Below are 12,950 nucleotides of genomic sequence, written 5' to 3'. Positions count from 1 at the left end.
TCAAACAGTAGCATCAAATTCATGATGGACAATACGCAAAACATTGCCTCATTGAACCAATGGCAATAAATTGACATGCAAAACAATAGCACTATTATGTCATGACACTAATAACATTCCCTCCCTGCTCCACCACATGATTCACCTCCATAGACAAACATACACACGTACATGATTCAGCATAGGGTCCTACTAAAGATTTGTTTAACTCCAACAGGAAAATTAGGCAGTAATAAATTAGTGGTACTTAACTACTCCTAATTAATTAAGTGAGACAGCAGAAGTGGAAGGGCTCCCTGGAGGATCGTCTCACATGTAAGGTAGTCGTTGCCGGAGCCCTTGAATGGCCTCGACTGAGGCCTTTGGCTTCAGCAAGATCGCCTTGGCACTGTTTATTCTTCTTCTTCTTCCTCTTCATGCTCTGTTTCTCTTTCTCCTCACCAGTTGGTGAAACCAAGTACATGATTGGCCTTCTAATTCAGAATTGGTTTTGTCAGTGAGGGAGTACAAGTGTACTAGTAAAAAACAACATTATTTTCTCATGGCAGTCAGAAAATAGAGATGAACACATGCATTAAATATCATTCTTACCTAAAGGAAGGTTATGGCGCCAATATGGATGATGAGGATTGGAACACAGATCTCCCTTTGTGCAGTTCCACCAAAATGAACCAACTGTTCCATTCTGACATTCCAGTTAAACATCACAAAAGTCACTTCTTTGAAGAAGAGTTTTGTGCAGTGCACCAAAAGGTCACAACAGCAACCAGGTGAATTGGATATCCCTGTTTGCACAAAAAGGCACAGAGGAAATAGTCAGAGTCTCAAACAATTACAGGCAAAAACATTTGGCTAAACTTGTCATGGCTTATAACAGTGGCATGGCTTCATTTTTACCAGGGACATTAGATTAAGAACAACTAAGGCTGCGTTCGGTTCACAGGTTTGGTGCAGGATTTTCGTAGGAACACAATTCCTACGGTATTCTTTCCCTTCCAACCGTTCGGAACACGGGAAAGGTGAATAGTGTTTCATAGGAAAGCTGGTCTGGTAGTACTGATTCCATAGGATTAGAAACATCCACGCGCTGCTCATTTTTTGGGCGGAAGCCCGAGGCAGGCACTCGCTGCCATGCGTTAGACAGGTTGCTGTGCTGTGTTGCCGGAATAAAAAAATCAACCTATGTGTGGTACGTGAGGTGAGGACAAGAGTAGTCACTGTGCAGCTGAATAAACAAATAGCATCTCATACTGCCAAGCATGCTACTCTAAAAAAACAAATATGTACATTTCGTAGTCCATCCGAACACATTCTCTTGAGAGTTTCCTCCGGTTCGCTGTTCCATAGTTTTATACCTACATTCCTTTCCTATTCCTCTATTTTCATCAAGAACTATGTTTTCTGCCCCTTTATTCCGAACGGAGCCTAAATATTTGGTATAAGGGCATGGGACAGTGGGTGCACCAACAGTACAGCACCATGTACGTAAACAGGGGCATAAAGTGGTGATTCATAGTTTGTTGCCCCGAGAAACAAACATCCAAGAAACATATCTGGGTTGGTCCCATTTTTGTTCACTCTAGCCACCTACTCCTATGTGTGGATAGCAAATCTAGTCCTGGTCATACCACTGTGTACAACGTTACCCCTATATTTCCCTTTTCGACCAAGAGACCGGTTGGATGACCAGTCTGTACTACTTTCACCCCCTTTCCTTCCTGTTTGTACCAAGTCCGATGTACATACTAAATTCCCCCACCCCCACTTTATTTCTTGTTTGAACCAAGTACTCCCTCTGTCCGGAATTAATTGTCATCAAAATGGATGTGTCTAGAACTAAAATACATCTAGATACATCCATTTCAATGACAAGTATTTTCGGACGGAGGGAGTACAAGATTCGACTCCATGAAGTAGCTTTACCTCTAACAATAGAAGAAAAAAATATGTGACGTTGGACCATCCGATCGAGAGGGGCTGAGAGGTAGAAAATGATGCAGATGCAACGACGTAGCGAGCTGGGGAAGTAGAGCTAAGGCGGTTCGAACGAAGATATACCTGAAGGTCATCGGGATGTGGATAGGTGGGCGGCGGGAGGCCGGATCCGCCCACAGGCAACGACGAAGGGATCGGAGGACCTCCCGCGCCGGCGCTCGGCCAGAGATAACGGTGCGGCCGGTAGTGGGTCTCCTCCCTCGCTGTCGACGACGGCCTAAACGCTGCCCCTCCTCCCCTTCACCGGCGGAGGGGGATACGTCCGGATCTGTAACCAGTGGTGAGGATAGAAAGTCAGTGTTTTTTGAAGGGAGAAAGACAGTGTTACTACCCCTATCTTGTTTAGATCTGGAGAGGATGAGAGTGTGTGAATAGAGCAACCCTAGCAAGCAAGCGCGGAGGCTCCGGCCTATATATACGTAGTGGGGTAGTTTTCCTTTTTCACCCCATCAAAACAATCGTTTAAAATTGTGTACTACTACATGCCAGGTCGCGGTTTTTTTAGTTGTTGATTGTTTTTTGAGATAGCTACCCGCTTGTTCCAAGTGGTGTTACGGTGTGCCAGGTCGCACTTTGTATCGTTCAAGTCTAGTACTACAAGTCCCTCCATTAAATGAACAACCACCCCCTCGTAAAAATTGTGAACAAGCCCATGGCTAAAATTAGCGGAAACGTGGGTTGCCCCAACATGCATTATTATTTATATTTTCTACTCCATCCGTTCCTAAATATAAGTCTTTTTTATAAGCCACACATAAGACAAGAATTTTTTTATTAGCAGTGAACCCCACATGTCATAGACACAAAAATTGTGGCAAGATTCCCTTAGGCAAGCCAAAGTGTGTCTAACAATTTGAGCAACTCAGGTTAGGCAAGTGTGGCAAGTGTGGGAAAAATAATGTGGCAACATAAGACAAACATAGTCACAATCCAAACAGCCCCGTAATTTTTTGTGACATGCATGAAAATTTGGTTAGTTAAATTTATAGTCAAAATTTGGCAAGGTGCATCAAATCAACACATGCAAGTATCAAAAGGAAAGTCACGGCATGCATGCATGCGTTGTACTCCCTCCGTTTCCAAATATAAGTCTTTTTAGAGATTGCAACAAGTGACTACATACGAAGCAGAATATGTCTACTCCTACATACGAAGTAGCCCATTTGAAATGTGTAAAAAGACTTATATCGAGTGCAGTGCTTTGATGTGTCGCGTCAACTCGTACAAGACCGAGAAATTTGATTACTACAACGCCCTCTCCCTCGCGGACTGAGCTCCGGTGCCTTAACTGCACCTGCCTTTGGCTGCATGACAGGAGGGCCAACCACCTGTTGGGCCCACCTGTCATAGACGCAAAGGCAGGAGCAGTAAGTAGAAGCTTTCGCTACACGCTATCCCTCCCGCATGAGGTGGACAGGCATGCAGCAGTGGATTCGATACTGTAGAAGTAGGATTAACATCATTGTTTGTCTTCTCGAAGAGGCGAAGAGCCAAGCACAACCCGAACGTGGCAGTTGCGAACGCTCGCGTGGTGCGGTTCCTTAGAGTACTAGCCAGGCTCTTGCATGAGACAAAATTGCTATTGTTTAACAATTAAACTCCATTATCCATTGGTTGATACTCATTCTACATAGGTCCACGCGCTTAGCACCGTTTCCTCCTGGGGTCACCAATGTTTATTTGCTAATTAATAGCATTGCATGCAATGAACTAGCCATTGCAAGTCATTAAAAGCATGCACACCTCTCATCTCTTATTGGTTGATATGTCAAGAAACAAGAAACAAGGTAGAAGTTAATGCATCGCGCCTAAGTGTTTTGGGACTATTTGGTTTTCGTAAGATGACTTACACACCTAGACGGAGGGAGTAGTATAGCCCTGTAAACCGGAAAGGAGTATTTGCCTTTCTAGAGATTTCAACAAGTGACTAGACTACACCGTGTGCAGTACTCCCTCCCTTCCGGTTTATAGGGCTCAAATCTCAAATCTCATGAACCAAGGCATTTTGCGATTGGAGGAATGTATCTCGTACTTTACAAAACTACCCTAATTAAACTCATGCATTAATTACGTAGTTCTCTCGTTTTCCTCTCCGCCTTGGTCGCGGTGCACAATATTGAGCACTCCTATATGACTAGCCGCTCTATCTACATGCGGGACATTTCAAAGCATCCGGGCCCACGTGCCATCCACCAAATCACAGCAAGGTGCTACAGTCGAGACTCACCTGTCACCCCGGTGTGGCCGTCATGACCCGTCATATCACAAAACCCACACCTTTACCAGCAGTGGTAAGGTGGCCTCCAAGTTGGACTGGACGAAGCAACCATCATTTCACTGGAACGCTCGTTCAAGCCCTTTCTTCCCTTTCTTGAAGAAAACCTCACTCCAGGCTACTCACTTCTGCCATTTTTCTTCTGTACCGACGAAGGAAAGGTGGGCGAATCAGTTATGCTGCTATATTTTCATTCCAAGAATCTTCTTTTTGCGAAGCATCGACCGATTCTCACATCCTATTCTTTTCCCGTTTTCATTGCGATTGTGGTTTCCTTTCGATTGCTTTTTGTTTGTCAGTTCATTGATGGATACTGGAGCACTAGGCAAAGAGTTGCCGGCGGACAATCCACTGGAGACAGCGATCTCCAGGAAGCGAGCACCGACCAACGAGTTGACCATGTTGGCAGGCCAACCCATGGAGACGAAGAACTCCAAGAAACAAGCACTGGCCAAAGAGTTGAGGACGTTGGCGGACGAACTCCTCAAAGAAAGTTGGAAGAACAACAAGGGCCCCATCGTGCCTACCCCAGGAACTTTGATTGCCACCTATGTGAGGCTCAAGACCGAGTTTGAGGAGATAGTCGCCGTTGAGAAGCAGTATTCCCTTGGCAAGGTGATGGCCCCCATCGAGGACGAGGAGATGGCCCCCGGAGGGATGAGATCCCCCGGTGAGCTGCACAAGGTAAAAAATAATGGCTTATTACCATAGTTGCGGTTTTTGATTATTTGTAATGTGCTTGCTAATATGTTAGGGTTGTGCAGGTGCCGGTGGACGTCCTTGATGATTCCGATGTCGTGGCCCGTCCTGTTGGCATTGCCCCGGAGATCGATTCCGATGCCGCTGTCCATCTTGTGGACATCGCCCCAGAGATCGATTCCGATGTCGCGGTCAGTCCTGTGGACATCGCCCCAGAAATCGATTCCCATGCCGCTGTCCGTGCTGTGGTCATTGCCCGAGAGATCGATGACAAGAAATAGTTGGTCGCGCTAAATCTTCAGGGTAGTTTGCATTGCCCTGTGTTTAATTACCAGAACGATGCGTGTTATCAAACCATCTTAGGGCTAGTGCACTGTCTTGTGTGGGCGGATCTTGCTACTTTTGTTTGATAGTGAATCATGCGATGAATCATGCGAACCCTCTCCGAGTTATGGAAACCGATGTATCCTCACCAGCTTTTGATGTAATATATGGCATGCTTAGATGTAAGTTTGAACTGTTTATCATATCAGCAGGGCTTGTTTGATGATTCTTGGTGTTAGTAGGCTAGCTACTGTGCGAGCTATAGTACTTGCAAAACACTCACCGAAGAGAAACGTTGGGGCTGATGAGCTCGTGGTACGCTTATACTTATCCCTCGTCGATCGACCAATAGCCCTAGCTCCTAAAATTGTAGGCTTAGCGATCGATCAAACAATAGTCGACATACATTCAGGCCTCATTTGGTTCATAGGGTAGGAACATCGTAGCAAAAGTACAGAGAACGTGCAACACAAAATCATAGCAGTGCAGAGACGTACTCCCTCCGTTCCAAAATAGATGACCTAGGCGGGCTAGTTTGGCCTAGTGGGTTTCAGTGATATGACGTGGTACAGTGCCGTCCAGTCTTCGCGTGTGGTAGCAGTATTGCGGGTACAGTAAGTTTTCTTGAAGAAGCGGAATTCAACGAAGTCATGATGGTTCCTTTGTCCGAACAACTTACAGTGGGAAAGGTTGGGCCTGCGATACGACCGGGGTAGACCAGGATAATTTTGTGCATGGCAGGTGGACCAGGATGGTCGACGTCCCAGATGTCGGCGAATGAAAGTATTCTTTCCGATATAGAGGACGAGCAACGAGTATTCATTGTTTATTTTTTATGAAAGCTATTGTCTCCACTGTTACGACGGAGGAGTGTGAAACACGGCAGCCCAGTGAACTTGGCATGTGCACCACTCCCTCCTTCCTCATGTAATGCCCAGGTTACAGCTTTTTCTCACTTTCTCTCTATCTATTTCCTCTCAAATGTTTTTTACCTTTCTTTTTTTAAGACACAATTGTTTTTTATGCCTTTTTTAGAATTATTTTTTTATACCTAGGAGCACATGTAGAGACGGGCTCTTGCAGAGCCCACTCCTTGACTTTGTCAATGCCTCTCTCTCCTCCACATAAGGAGTACTACTTGCTATGCATGCATGCGGCGGGCAGCTGGCGTCTTGAGGGGCCAGGGCGGTGAGAGCGGGCTCAGGAAGCGGTCCGGACTCCAGCATGGCCCACCTCACATTATCACCATATATTTCTTGGAGTCCGTGCGCGGCGGGCGGGCGATCTCTTCTCCCTCCCCCGTTTCTCTCTTCTCAGCCGACGCCCGCCGAGCGATTAGATTTCGGCTATCGACGGTTTATTCAATTACGGTCCCACATGTCAGTGAAATTGCAAGACAACGCTGTCCCCTCTGGTGAGCGGCGTGCGAGCCGGACTGTCGGGGTTGCGACGCGTACGAGTCGTAAGTGTGCTGCCTTTTCCTTTAGAACTTGTGAAGCGTAACATTTTCGCGCGATCGATCGATAGAAATCCAGAACAAAATGACGAGGGCGGTGCTTTCCCGCTCGTTAGGCGGGCTAGTTCGAGTGATATGACGTGCTACAGTGCCGTCCACTTGCTCCATTTTTATGTAAGCAAGAGTTTACACTCTTACGCGGGAGGAGTGCGAAACACCGTGGATCTGATTTTGATCGAGGGATAACTGTTCCCTGCCAAATAATGGAGGATTGTTAGCGATTATAGCATGATAGTTAGGGCATCTCCAACGCTGGCCCACAAATTTACACCGGCATCTGTCCAAGGACATTGATGGATGCCATCCGATGCTGCCCGCATACCTTTCAACAACTATATGAACTAACCGGACGAAATTCGTGCAAACAAAGCAAATTTCAAATTAACCGGATGAAATTCATTACATTTTGAAAACTTTTCCTACAAACTGGACGAAATTCATTACATATTTCGCACAAACCGTAATAAAACCTACTGTAAACCTAATCTAAACGATCGCCGGTGCCCGACCACCATGTCCGGCCATGAACCCGAGAAAGCCGGCCATTGCCTTTGCCTCCTCCTCATCCGCCTCGATAACCTCCTCCTCCGGAGCACAAGGTTCTGAAGATTTCCGCCTCCACGTCGCCGTCAAGCGGCTAATCGGCCGCCGATGTTTACCCCACCAAGCTTGGCGTCGACTAAGTGGAGTAGCGGTGGCCTTCCCGGGACCAGAGCGGCGGCGACCTACCGTGTACTACTCTTCCTCGCTGCCGGCTGCGCCCGCGCACGCGCGCCGGCTTTGTGGTCGTGGCGGCGGAGGGCGGCCGGGGGGGGGGGGGTGCCGGCGATCTCCTTCGTTTGCTCCTGCGATAGTACGTTGAAGAGAGCTTTGGAGCGCGCCCAGAGCGGAGCCGTCGATGTCCCTCGTCTGCTCCTGTGACAATACGTCCAAGAGAGCTTCGGAGCGCCAGGAGGCCATGGTTGAAGTGGTGCCGACAGAAGGAAGGGACCGGAGGAGAATAAGTGTGGGTCTTTGGCTATGGCTGGGAGCTGGGGCTCAAGTTAATATAGCGGGCGAATGGCATTGAGCCACGGCAGACGGATGGACAACTGGCGCCGGAGTAGGTTCGTCGGGCATGAATGCGAACGCTGCTTCAGTGACTTAACTGCAGACGCGTTTGGGTTACTGACATGTGGGCCCAACGGGCATCTGGCCCGCATGTCAGTGACACACCAATTGCACCTGCAGTTAAGTCCGGTGAATGCGGCATTGACATTCTGGAGAGACGGTGACCGTTTCAGGCGGGAAGCGCGCGCTAGCGATGGAAGGGGTTTCGGTGTGCAGTGGCACTAAGATCGGTCGCTCACGATAGTACATACTCCGTACCATACTACCATAGTACCCTCTCTAGCTTAGGCTGTTTTATAGATTGTCGTTGTGATGGACGATATACATGAGCAAGGCGGTCCGAGAATGACCGTTGGTGTTGTGCCAGGTGAATACATGCTCGGCGTTCGCGTAGGCCTCCATCAAACGTCTAAACAGTAATGTCAGGCACCGCCGGGGCGTGCAGGTGATGGGCTCGCCGTTTGCGTTGCGCCCTGAGCAGGACTTTGATTTAGAGGGCGACGTGCATGCATTAGCATGCTTTGACAGCGTGAGCGTGAGTGTCTGATGTGAAGTATTTCATTTTCATTTGGCTGACGAGGGTGCGTTGCAGCGACGAGTCTGTGGTTTGATTCCCCACATACGCATAATTTTGGTTTTTACAGTATTTCTTTCTCCATTGACAGGTAGGCCCGCGTAGATAGATAAAGAGCACGAGCTGATGAGGCGCATGCTGACTGTTTGACTGGTCAACCAGACAAATACGGAGCTATACGCTGAGCCAGTGACCGTATAATCACCATATCTCGTATACAATGATCAAAGTGAGCTATCAAGACAAGTTCGATGACCGCCAATGCATTTTACTCGGTAATAAATGACCATGATTGAAGGGGAATCCAAATTTGCTTCGTCTTCTGTCCTTGAGCTCTTGACAAACCAATGCACTATACGGTTGTCCGGCCACTCCACCCCAGAGCTCTCACCAAGCGTCGTTCATGCCACCGCGCCGCACACTAACCGGTAAGGCAGCGATGGCATCCCGCCGCGCCGAGTTCCTCGCCGCCCACGACCGCACACAAAATGGTAGGGAAGCGATGGCATCCCGCCGTGCCGAGTTCATCGCCGCTCGCGACCTCACAACTATGTGGGAGGAATTTGAAGATGCCAAGGCAGAATGGGCGGTAGAGCAAGAGGCGGCCAAAGCCGCACAGAGGGAGCGGAAAAGTCAGAAAGCACTCAAGAAAAGAGAGGTCCGCTGCCGCAAGAAAGAAAAGGATGCACGCGCTGCTACGGAGAGGTCGGCGGAGATCCAAGCACGGTGGGGTGTCGCCGACAAAGCCGGGAAGGAGAACGACGGCGTCTGGCCAGCATGTGAGAAGTAGTAGTTCTAGTAGTTAGTGTGTGTGTCTGTGTCTGAATACGAGCATGTACCAATACTACTAGTTACTACTGTAGTTTTTAGAGCAAATTACCAGTACATTAGCCTAGACTAAATGGAAAAATTCCTATCCTAAGCATCAAATGGCATCTCTTTCTCTATAGGAATTGAGATGCATGTCATCTCACTTCCTATGATTTTCATATTCCTATCCTATGAACGAAAGGAGGCCTCTGTTGGAGGAACTACTGTAGCTAGCAGTACTATTGGTATAGTAGTTTTCTTCAAGAAGCAGAATTCAACAAAGTCATGATGGTTCCTTCGTCCGAGCAACTTCAAAGTGGGAAGTGGGCCTGTGATTTGACGGCTCATTAGTCATTGTTACTGCGGCGTGACGACCTGGGTGACTCTCCCTTGGAGTTCTGCGTGCATGGCAAGTGGACCAGGATGGTCGACGTCCCACATGTTGGCGAACGGAAGTATTCTTTCCGATATCGAGGAGCAAGGAAACCGCGTGGTATAGTATCACTGCTGATTGGTTCGCAAAAAATAGTATCACTGCCGATTTATAATTATTTTTTATTTCTGATGAATGCTAGCGTTTCAACTCTTACGACGAAGGGTGCCAAACACGGCACGTGCTGGATGTCCCACACATCAGCGAAAGGAGTGGGACATGAACAGCGTGGTAGAGCCCAGCGTAAAAAAAAGCATGGTAGAGCGTCTCCACTTCTTCCACTTCTGGGTCGGAGACCACACGTAGTAGTACTTAGTGGTATGAATGATACAAAGTGCGACCTGGAGAGAAAGACATGTCTAGTTGGAAGGTCTCGGGGCATACACGTAAACAAATATAAAAGTTAATATGTGCCTCCAACTAATATAGTAGTAGTAGAGTACTTAGGCACGTACTCCATAACATCACCGTGCATTGCACGTATAACATTTAGTGGTAGTACGTAGTAAGAGACAAATGCCGCCCAAGAGTTCCCTTCTCGACCTACTTTTGGGTGTTTGGTAGAGTGTATGGAGGATGCATGAGTCCACACTAGTTTAGCACAAATACACTAGAAGCATGCATGAAGAGGGGTGTTGAGTTGAGCATGCATGAAGAGGGAACAACTATGCTGAGACGAGAACGCAACCAAACACACCCTATATGCCACGCATGTTCATACCATTTGTGTCTTCCTACTTCACTTACTGCGCTACATTACTCAGGTTCGTACGTCCACTCCTGGGTACATGTCCGTCTTGTAGTTCCAGTCCCACGTGTTCTTCATATAGATGGAACGATCCTTGCATAACGCGTGCACCTTGATGCTAGATGTCTCGCGTGTTGGCAAAAGGATGAACAAAGCTCACGTAAAAAAATAGAGTGGAAGAACATAGATTCCGGACGACCGAGAAGGAGCAAGGAACCTCGTGGTGGAGCGTCTGCACTCATAATATTTAATATTATTCAGCGATATAAAATTAACCAATCATCTCCACAGTGGACTGGAAGAGTACGAAACACGGCAGCCTAGTGTAGTTACATCATACTAGTACATGGCTAACCCACGCTATCACCATATTTCTTGGCTTCCGTGCGACACCTATCTCTAGTAATCCAGCAGCCTGTATCGCTTCTCCCTCCTCATCTCTATCAAAGTGCGGCGGGCTGGTGTTTCTGCCGTCTATTGAGGTCGGTTAACTATCACATGTTAGCGACATGCCAAGAGCATTCTAAAAAAAATTCCTTTCACGTTCCGTTTTCAAAAAGAAAAAATCCTTTCACGTACGAATTTGCCTGTATGCTTTGAGCAACTTGCATGTCCTATACTGCTCCTGTTTGATACTCTAACTTAGCTAGAGGTTAGACTAACTCATGACTAACCCTGAACTAACTGTAGCCAAAGAGGTGTTTGGGTGACAGGGTTAGATTGACAATAAATTCACGTCATGGAGAGAGAAAAGTGATTTTTCAGTGGTCCCAATGAGAACTATCTCCAGTTAGCACCTCTTGGGTGGGATAATTTTTTTTGGTGGGTTCGGTGCAACTTGCTCCAATTTAAACCCTCATGCTTGGATACTTTAGGGCTATTTGAGCCCCAACTAGCTCAAAATAACTCTAACCCATGGATCCAAACAGGGCCTATGGTCAGTCTCGACGCGGAGCAGTCGCGTGCACCGGGAAGCGGCGCTCTCTCGGCCGTCGCGCCACTTCAAAGCCGGCGCCAGTGAGAGGTCGCCTCCGCTCTGGCCGGGCATTAATGCGGCACTGACGCTCCAGGGCGACGCTGACCGTTTCACGCGGGAAGCGCGCGCTGGGAAGGGAGTATAGGTTTTGAACCGTTTCAGGTGTAGTATTGGTAGTTTGCAAAACTACTCAATTATTGCACTCAGTTTCCTAAGAAATTATGGTAAAAAAGTTACTCCACAGCCCGCTTCCCTTCTCCTTCCTCTTCCATCGCCCGCGCACGTCCGCAGGAAGCGACCGGTCAACCCTTATATAGGAGTGCTAGCACAAAAAGATGCATGCATGACCACTAAAATTTCCATATTAAAGCGCCGCTCCGGCGGGAGTATGGCGTATGTTGTTACCTTTGGCCGGCCCATGGCTACCGGGTGACGGCGACCAGAGAAGAGGCGGCGGGAGGGGAATGAATGCAGCTACTGTTTGGGTTCGCCTTCTGGCTTAAATAAATGCGCAGCATCACGTGTACCCGCGGGTGTACAAATTGTAACATACGTGTCTGCGTAAGTGGGCGTCACGTAACTGGTGTGTGTGTCAGAGAGATTCTGAGAGACAGAGTGCGTGTGTGCGACTCTACTCTTCGGACATGTACTCAACCTTTTGCATCAGGATATAAGTATAATGGTATTTACTTTAGCTAGTGATTTACGTGGCCATGTTAACGTGGTTGTGTCAAAAAAATGTCACTTCCTGCTCGTGATTTGCGTTATATAATTACAAGCAAGATTCTCGTGCATTGCATGGAACATCAATATGCATTTTTTTACAGAACACCTGTTGTGATTGACCCATGCAGGAGTAATCCCATGTGTAAAAACTAATGATATCTCGAGAATTTTATCGGAAAACTGGTATCTCGAGAATGTCATTGAAAAAATGAAAGATGAGAGATAAGGCGAGGAGGAGTGGAGCGTGGTGGTGACTGGTGGTCGGAATGGGCGAAGGCATGGGGATGGACGGCGCCGGCAGGCGGCAGCGGCCACCATGCATGCTAGATTGTTCCAGAGACTTATTCCTTTTTTAATTGCTGAGCAATGAGGTTGCGGGAGATAATGATGTGGAGAGAGGTGCGGGTATCTTTTGTAAAATTACCATAGTTTGCTTTCTATCCTCAGATATAGATCATACGGTCTGTATTACAAGATGGCAGGCACACCATCACCGCCAACTCGTTTTTTTATAAGGGTACAGATGATAAGTTTGCTGACTACTAAAGTAAAGTGGAATTTTTCCATGTTATGCAAGTAAATAAAGGTGATTGCTTATCATACGGGTAAGGTTGGATGAAGGGTGGTAGGAACAAATGCTCCGCCTAGAGCATGTGTGTGTGAGATGGAGTCTTAGTGTGTGTGTGTGTGTCAAAGAGAGAGAGAGAGAGGAGAGAGAGAGATGGAGTCTTAGTTTGTGTGTGTGTGTGTGTGAGAGAGAGATG

The sequence above is a fragment of the Triticum aestivum genome, chromosome 4D (assembly GCF_018294505.1).
Source record: "Triticum aestivum cultivar Chinese Spring chromosome 4D, IWGSC CS RefSeq v2.1, whole genome shotgun sequence".
In the NCBI taxonomy this organism is placed as follows: Eukaryota; Viridiplantae; Streptophyta; class Magnoliopsida; order Poales; family Poaceae; genus Triticum; species Triticum aestivum.
This window is presented reverse-complemented; position numbering follows the sequence as displayed.